This window comes from Rhipicephalus microplus, chromosome 8 (genome assembly GCF_043290135.1).
Source record: "Rhipicephalus microplus isolate Deutch F79 chromosome 8, USDA_Rmic, whole genome shotgun sequence".
Lineage (NCBI taxonomy): Eukaryota > Metazoa > Arthropoda > Arachnida > Ixodida > Ixodidae > Rhipicephalus > Rhipicephalus microplus.
Window position 1 is genome coordinate 119,897,852 of NC_134707.1, and position 8,513 is coordinate 119,906,364.

General features: G+C 45.8%; 1 protein-coding gene across 1 annotated transcript in view; it reads right to left on the bottom strand.

The window, feature by feature from the left end:
- The window catches only part of LOC119164577 (putative diacylglycerol O-acyltransferase Mb3761c), a 593,703-nt gene extending 588,545 nt beyond the window's left edge, over nt 1–5,158 (bottom strand). Inside the window, exon 1 of the mRNA XM_075872525.1 lies at nt 4,924–5,158. The gene's annotated coding sequence lies outside the window, so the exon portion shown is untranslated. The remainder of the gene's footprint in view (nt 1–4,923) is intronic.
- Nucleotides 5,159–8,513: the final 3,355 nt, after the last annotated feature.

Genomic DNA, 8,513 nt, shown 5'->3' on the forward strand with positions numbered 1-8,513 from the left:
CAGCGTGCGCTAAGGTTCAAGGAATTATTCTTAGCTTTGCCGGTGACGTAGGATTAGCTTGTCACGCTTACTGCTGGATGGACGAACAGACAGATGAACAGACTGACGGACGCCCCGCCGCGGTGGTCTAGTGGCTAAGGTACTCGACTGCTGACCCGCAGGTCGCGGGTTCGCATCCCGGCTGCGGCGGCTGCATTTCCGATGGAGGCGGAAATGTTGTAGGCCCGTGTGCTCAAACTTGGGTGCACGTTAAAGAACCCCAGGTGGTCTAAATTTCCGGAGCCCTCCACTACGGCGTCTCTCATAATCATATAGTGGTTTTGGGACGTTAAACCCCACATATCAATCAATCAACAGACTGGCGGACGGACTAGAGATCGAGATCACGAAGGTCAGTCGCTATGGCTCGCTATATGACACGTCACTCTATAGGAGCTTCCAGGCCTTCTCCGGCGTGCCAGCTATGCACTGTGCGACGTCACTGCTCCTCGCGCGTGCGCAGATTTACTTAGCGTAAGTCACGCGAAACTGCTCAACCTCGGCCAGTATAGCTTATGCAAAAAAAAAAAAAAGAGGCACCATTACTTATCTGCGCACCCCGCCTATGAGGCGATGTGCTTATCGATCCCCCACAGGTTATAGTTCGCGGGAAATATAGAAATGCTGGCATTCCCATTTCTTTCATACCCAAGTTAATCTACGATTGGTTCTCGTGTGCTCTACCACTGTTATTCATATCCCCCACCTCTAGACCCATTTCTTTATAACTGCACTTGTAAAAGCAGCCACACCCCCAACGTGCTCCCTGTTAAGGAGAGGAAACGTTGTTCTTGACGCGTTGAATGGGTATTAGAGGGCAAACAAACGGCTCATAAACACTAAAAAACTGCAATTGTCTTTTTTCGACCCATAAATATAGTACTTGTCTCTACAAGCTGTCTAGTGCTTTGCGAAAATGAAGCAGACATAACAGATTCCGCTAAGCAACTTGGTGTTGTAGTCGATTCGTCACTGACACGTAGAAATCACGTAGGCTACATGGAAAAGAAATCGCATCAGGCAGTTTTTTTTTTTTTTCATTTCCAGGCGTCGGTTTAGTTTCCTTACTCACTTTAGGCTAACTATCTATCACACCGTGTTGCAATCGCACACAAATAATTGAAATTTGAGTTAGGGAATGACACCAAAAACCAACGTAAGCACACTGCTTGAATTAGAAAAAAAAAGACGTGATGCATATTGGCGGCCTCAGTTAAAAACTACACAATAGAAAGTTCTTTCCTAAATATATCATTATCCGTGTTATCACTGTTTTTGAACATCGAGAATTGTAATAGTATTCACCACCTGTCGTAAATGAGTTCTTGATAACTTTGGCTACTTTTACCCTAGAGGACAAAGCTGTTTGCCCTCGAAGTGCTCACAACTGGACTCTTCCTCTTACGAGGAACAATTATTTAAACCTCTCTCCCGTTTCCCCTTGGCCAACGATTTCAATCAAATATGAAAAGGCGATAGTCGCACAGCCACATTAACGCCTAAACACACCAAAATATTTTGTACGGTAAAGTGCGTAGCTCTCTTGTATGTGTATGTCATACAAGTGTGGTACTTCGTCTTTATTGCAACGTGCTAAGTCCGGTCTTTTCATTATTTTTTCTATTTAACCTTACACACGCACGTACAGAGGATTTCACTGTTGCTCGTTGACAGCGTTTAGTTTCTCTGCCACGAATATCGAGCCATTGTATCTTGTTGTGCCTCAGGCGTTCTCAAGCTACGGTTTTATAACATTTGTTCTGTGGTCCCCTAACCCCTTTTGTATGGGCATAAAGACAATTCACAATGTCCAAGTATACGAATTATCTCCTTATCAATTATTAATACGTCAGATCGGCCGTGAATGTTAGGAATACCCACGACGCGCTTGTTCCTGTTGTTTTTTACAACAATTTCATTGCTATGCGCTGACTACATTGCTAGAGCAAGGGTAATGACCGAGACGTAAGACCTATCGCGAATGGAGCATACAAAGAAAGCACAAATATGCAAAATCAGGTGAACGACGGAGGACACAAGAGAGTGGGAGGCGTCGAGTGACACGTACGCCAATTCCAAGTGAACCCTGAAGTCAGCTGCTTCTTCACCAAGCGACACGCATAGGTTTATGAAAGAATTGCCTTCAGAGCGGGGGGGGGGGGGGGGTTGTTGAAGGCAGTTTGCAGTGTCCCTTTATTATTAGTTCAGTATATGGGGCCCAATTTGTGGCCTACTTCCAATGATAAATGACATGCCCCCCGCCCCCCTCCTGTCCCCCCCCCCCCGGGTGCTCGCCGGTGGTGACAACATCTCTACCTTGAAACTTCGTGTTCACAATAATTGAGGACAGCTGTACAGAGGAAGGTAGACAACACACACAAAGCATACGTCTACAGTTTAGCGTAAACTGTCCATGCACCCAAGCAGCGTGCGTGCAGTCTTGCGTAAACTGTACACACGCTATGATAAGGTTGATTGATTGATTGATATGTGGGGTTTAACGTCCCAAAACCACCATATGATTATGAAAGACGCCGTAGTAGAGGGCTCCGGAACTTTCGACCACATGGGGTTCTTTAATGTTCACCCAAATCTGAGTACACGGGCCTACAACATTTCCGCCTCCATAGGAAATGCAGCCGCCGCAGCCGGGATTCGATCCCGCGAACTGCGGGTCACACGCTACGATAAGGTTATAGGGACGCTTAGTTTAAAGTTACAGGAACATAAACACCACGACCGATTTCTAACGCACGTGAACGAGCGCATTATTGCGAGATGCGGCGGAAGTCGCGAAGAAGTATCTCTCGGCACGTATACATCTAAAACGAGCCTTATCGTAGACACCGATCGACAGCATTCACGTCTAAAGCACGACTCATCGTGGGAATAGATGCACTGGATGATATGTGAATACCAACATGCTGAATTATTTTTCCAGAATTAATTTCTACTCATGCACTGTACAACGGAATGAATTGGACCAGATTAACTAGTGTTATGTTTAATAATACTTTAGGAATAAAAAAAAGGAGAAACATATCGTCAGTGAAAGTGCAGTAGCAACAATTCTGCCCACTTGCATGCTTAAACTTACGCTCTAAAAATTTTTACTTAGGTGTTCTCTAGTGCTTTTTTTTTTCTTCAGCGGGCTGTGTCACGCTTATAGACACCTAACTCATTAAACTGCAGCGTAGCAGAAGAACAGGCAAATGGAAGTTCACGGCGAAGTTGACTGCTTGTCGTATTAGATTTGTCTGTATGTTTAACAGGCTATGGATATTCACCATCATCCTTACTTGGTGGTCTAGTGGCCAAGGTTCTCGGCTGCTGACCCACACACAGGTCGCGGGATCGAATCCCGGCTGCATCGGCTGCATTTTCGATTGAGGCAAAAATGTTGTAGGCCCGTGTGCTGAGATTTGGGTACACGTTAAAGGTCGAAACTTTCAGAGCCCTCTACTACGGCGTCTTTCATAATCATATGGTGGTTTTGGGAGGTTAAACTCCACGTATCAATCATCATTAATCAATTGAAATGCACCATCAACAACCAGAAACTCACGCAATTTTCTCTGTTCTTGTGTACTGCATCGCACGCTCAATGAATTGAATCACTTCTGAAGTAAATCAGTAGATAAATAAATAAGTGAATAAACACATGATTAAATAGATATATAGTGTGAGTCACACAGGCGTGGCCAGAAATTGTTTCCTGAGTGGGGTTCCTACCTTGGCGTACGCTAATGAGTGAGTTTGTATGTGTGCGTAAAAATGTGCATATTCGGAGAATAAAACAAAATTATGCATGGGAGAGAGTTTAACCTGTCTGTTTTTGGTAATGCCGATGGTGCCTATTGAGAAGAACCTCCGATATAAAATTCCGAAGCAAAGCCAAGCTTCATGCAGCAAGCCTGTTGCTCAGTCTGCAACAGCCGCGCGAGATTTTGAAGAGCAAATACAGTTTTCCACCTCGCGTCGCTTCCTCACCAAACCTGTTTGAAAATAAAGAAGCACATGCAGTCGCGCGGCTAATATCGAATTCAATGGGCGTCTCTGAACGATGACCCTCGGCCGGCCCTTATCAGTTGTACGAGTATTTGTACACATGACGAGATCGGGTTGTTTCAACTTGTGTGCAGGAGTGAATACTTGAACTACGCGAAAATGTACATAAATCGGATGTGAAATAAGTGCACGAATACGCAGAGAACTGGGTATCTCAAATGTTTTGCACCTTATGAGTTAACGCACATCTCCTGCACGCTACTTTGAGCAAGATAGTGGAACCTGTATTGGTATTCGAACCTACGTGTTTTCAAGAAAGCGAAATGCGACACCAATATTATTAACGCCCTTGTCATTGATGCAAGTGACGATCAAGATTTCGAGTAAGGCATTAAGTAAGCACGTTCAGTATTGTTGCACGTTACTTTGGCAACTTAGCTGTCGTGTATGGCAAAACAGGGAGAAAAAAAGATGTGTTTGCTGGCTAATTGCGCAACACTTAGCGCGCTCATTTCATGCACAAGGAAACATATTTTCATTAAATCAATCGAATTTAGCATTCCCCATGGAATGAAATAATTTACCAGAAAACGACCAACTCCACAATTTCTTCCTCAGTCTATACTTACAGGGACGCAGACAGCACGCCAGATTTCGAACGGAGGTGAACGAGCGCTTTATTACGGCACGCGGTGAAAATTGTAAAGAAATTCCGCGTGGCGCGCACGTCTGAAACGAGCCTTATCGTAGAGATAGATGCGCAGCACTCACGTCTAAAACACGCCTTATCGTCGAAATAGATGCGCGGGGAGCAGAACGACATCTCGGAGAGGAGAAAGCCGGCGGAGCAGACGACAGCGGGGAACCATCGCTTACCCTTGACGGTCTACGGCTGCTCGGGCCCAGCGCGCCGGTAGCGCCCGAGCTCTAGACCCAGGCGGCGCGGGTCGAGCACCGGGGTAGCGGCTCGGCGCCTGAGGCTTGTTCGGCCCGTTTTCTCGCCGTCTTTTCTAATCACCGGTAGCAGTAGTGGCACATGAACACCTCACGCACAAGCACGCACATCCAAACGAAGCACTACGCCATTCCGCCGACGACCACGGTCAACCAACCGGTCACAGCGACGGCGCGAAGCACTACGAACACGGTGACGATCCTGCCGACGCGCTCTCAGCGTCGTCTGCTGCTCCCGTTGCAGACGGCGCCGTCCGGCGGATCGCGGCCGCTGCTGGGCGCCATCTTGAATTACTTTCTCACTCTCTTTTTTCTCTCTATCTCTCCCTCTCCATACGCTCGTCTCTTCCCTGTGCGCGCCGGTGTCGATTCAAAGCGGAGTCCCTCCTCCGCTCGAGGTTCGCGTCTTCCTCTTCAGCCGCTCGATTTCTTGCTCTGTCTAGCCGTGCTCTTTTCAATAACGCGAACGTTTCCAGCCACTCCTTGCGCTTCTCGGTCTCATTACTTCGCTCGATAGCTTTAATTTTCTTGACATTTGGCGAATTTGAACTATGTTTTCCGTTTCTGCCGACAAGGAGTGCGTTATTATTCGCGTGCGATAATGCACGGGGTACCGCGGTATTAAAAACAAGAAATGCACCCAATCTGGCCAAATTACATTTTCAGTACACTTCAGCAAAGGTGTACTTAGCCTACCCTGTGCGTCTTCGTCCTAACAGTTGTAGTTGTAGTAGTATTTGTGGTACTAGAAGTAGTAGTAGTAGTAGGGATAGTTGTAGTAGTGGTAGTAGTAGCAGTGGCTGTATTAATATAGTAGCAATAATATTAGTAGTATTGACACTGGTAGTAGTACAGCAGTAGTATTAGTAGCAGTACTGTTAGTTGTAGCAGTAGTAGTAGTAGTAGTACTAGTAGTAGTACTAGTAGTAGTACTAGTAGTGGTTGTAATTCGGTTGACGTCACTCCTACTGATGAGACTTGAAGGGAAGTGCTTAATGACAATTATGAAAATGATGCTGATGAATCCGTGTATAATGATGATGATGATGTTGCTTGAGCACATTATGAGTACGCTTGAACAATTTTCATGCAGTGGAACTAACTTTGTTTTAAGTTTTACCTCCGTCATTTTTCGAAGGATTCTCAAGTTTCCGTCAGCAACAAATTTCTGCGTGTCAGCATTTGCGATATACAAGTAACTTCTTCGACGATGTCAAAAATGTAGCCGTACGTTTGACCGGTAAAGGCAGATTTCCAGAACAGGCCAACATTGGTTGCGCGGTCAATCAGAGTCCAGGTCGGTATACAATGCTGTTTTGAGCATTTTTTGCTAGAGCGAAACGCCATTAGGTCCGTTTAGTGAGGAGAAGGTTTCGAATTAGAAATCATTGAAGCTTAACAGGTATATTATGACATATATCATCGTTCGTTTATATTATGTGAAATTCAGGACGAATGCTTCACCAATCGATCATAACTCACTCCGGCCTTGTGTCAGCTGTTTTATACTAATTACACATTGTTTGATGTCACATTTTCCTCATCCTTCCTTTCATTCATAGCAACCATGAAACTTTAGAGGAGATCACTCTACAACGCCCATTCCAGCGCTTCAGGTGCTCAAGTTGGGCCTCTTAAGTTCAAAAGATATAACTTTGGCCAGCCATGTTCACCTTTCAAATATGATTGTCTTCTTCCTGTTTATTAACGTTACGTCGTGTTAACTTTCTTTGCAAGCAACAATTGTTTACCGTATACACGCAGTAAAAGGGTCACAGTGCTGTATTTTTGCTTGTTTGTCTCTTTCAGCATCTCCTAAACACGTGTCGTTGTCATCGTAAGCTTTCTTTCGATCTAATGATAAAAGACGGTCGGCGTGAAACCACAGACAAAAGAGAAACGTCAGTACAACAGAATGCTCACACGGAACGTTGCCCTGACATCTCTGTCACATCCATGTTTTCGCACCTATCACACTTTATAATGAGCCCGTACCAACACTGCAAACCGGTTTGTGCCCTTCAGGGTGCTTTGCGTGTCTGTAATAACGTCCTACAATAAGGGTGCTCTGACAACCAAAACACCCTGGTCATAGGTGTTCTGGCATGAAAAAACACCTACGACAAGAGTGTTTCGGTGTGCCAAAAGACCCTTATAGTGGGGTGTTTGTTGTAGACTTGGAAAGCACCATTAACGGCGGAAAAAAGTTTATTGCGAAGAAGCTCAGCTCTCCGTTCTTCTAAGCGTGAAACCATATATTTCCTGCTTCTCTGATGCGTGCTTTGAATACCTTCAACTCAAAACAACAAAATAGTTGTTAGTCAGGTCTGGATCCATCCACAGTGTTTCGGTACATCTGTGTCTTCTCTCGGCTGCGGCCACAACGTGCTGCCATACCACAATGAAAAGAAGGCGAAGAAGAAAATTACAGCTGATGAAAAAGAGCTACCTACGAAAAGTGACCCCCTGTTACGCGTAGCAGGGACCCACTGGAGCACACTGGTGAAACAGCAGTATCGCACTAGAAAGCGTATGGTGTACAGAGACAATCTTGATAAGAGCCGACAGATGGAAACAACGTAGTGGGATGATCATGAGATGAACAAGTGAAGTGCCTAAGACTGGCTGGTCGACGTTTCGATAGGAGGACCTATCTTTTTTCAAAGGCGCCGTGTCATCCTTGGCGTGTTAGTTTTAAAGGGGATAGTGGTGACATCCTGTCATGGTGGCGGCGTGCGTCCCTGTTTTTGATCGCTGTCTGAAAAGCAAAATACTTGAAATGAAACGACAACTACCCTGATTGACTTGAAGTGAAGCGAGGGTGCACTGTTCTCTTTATGGCATTTTGCTTTCCAGACAGTGATCATCAACAGGGACACGCAGCACCACCATGATATGACGTCACCACTAACTCCTTTAAAAGTGACACTCCAAGAATGAAACCTCCTTCCTGCTGGTGCTTGCGGAAAAAGTCGCGCCGAGAGAACTTGAGCGATGCGGTGGAATCTTTGATGACGACATCAAAAAAGGGGAAGAATGGCACGGCGCCTTTGAAAAGGGTAGGTCCTCCTATCAAAACGTCGGCCAGCCAGTCAGAGGCACTTCACCTATTAATCTTGACATTATCCTAGATAAGATTTGTGGGGTTTAACGTCCCAAAACCACCATATGATTATGAGAGACGCCGTAGTGGAGGGCTCCGGAAATTTTGACCACCTGGGGTTCTTTAACGTGCACCCAAATCTGAGTACACGGGCCTACAACATTTCCGCCTCCATCGGAAATGCAGCCGCCGCATCCGGGATTTGAACCCGCGACCTGCGGGTCAGCAGCCGAGTACCTTAGGCACTAGACCAGCGCGGTGGGGTTCTTACACGGGACGTACGACCCTCGGCGTAAGAAGCTTCGCCCTTAACAAGAACATATTATCAGATAAGGCAGAACGAGCAAATAACATACAAACGTGCGCACTCAGCAGTTATCAAATACACCGGTCACAAGGTAATTCAATA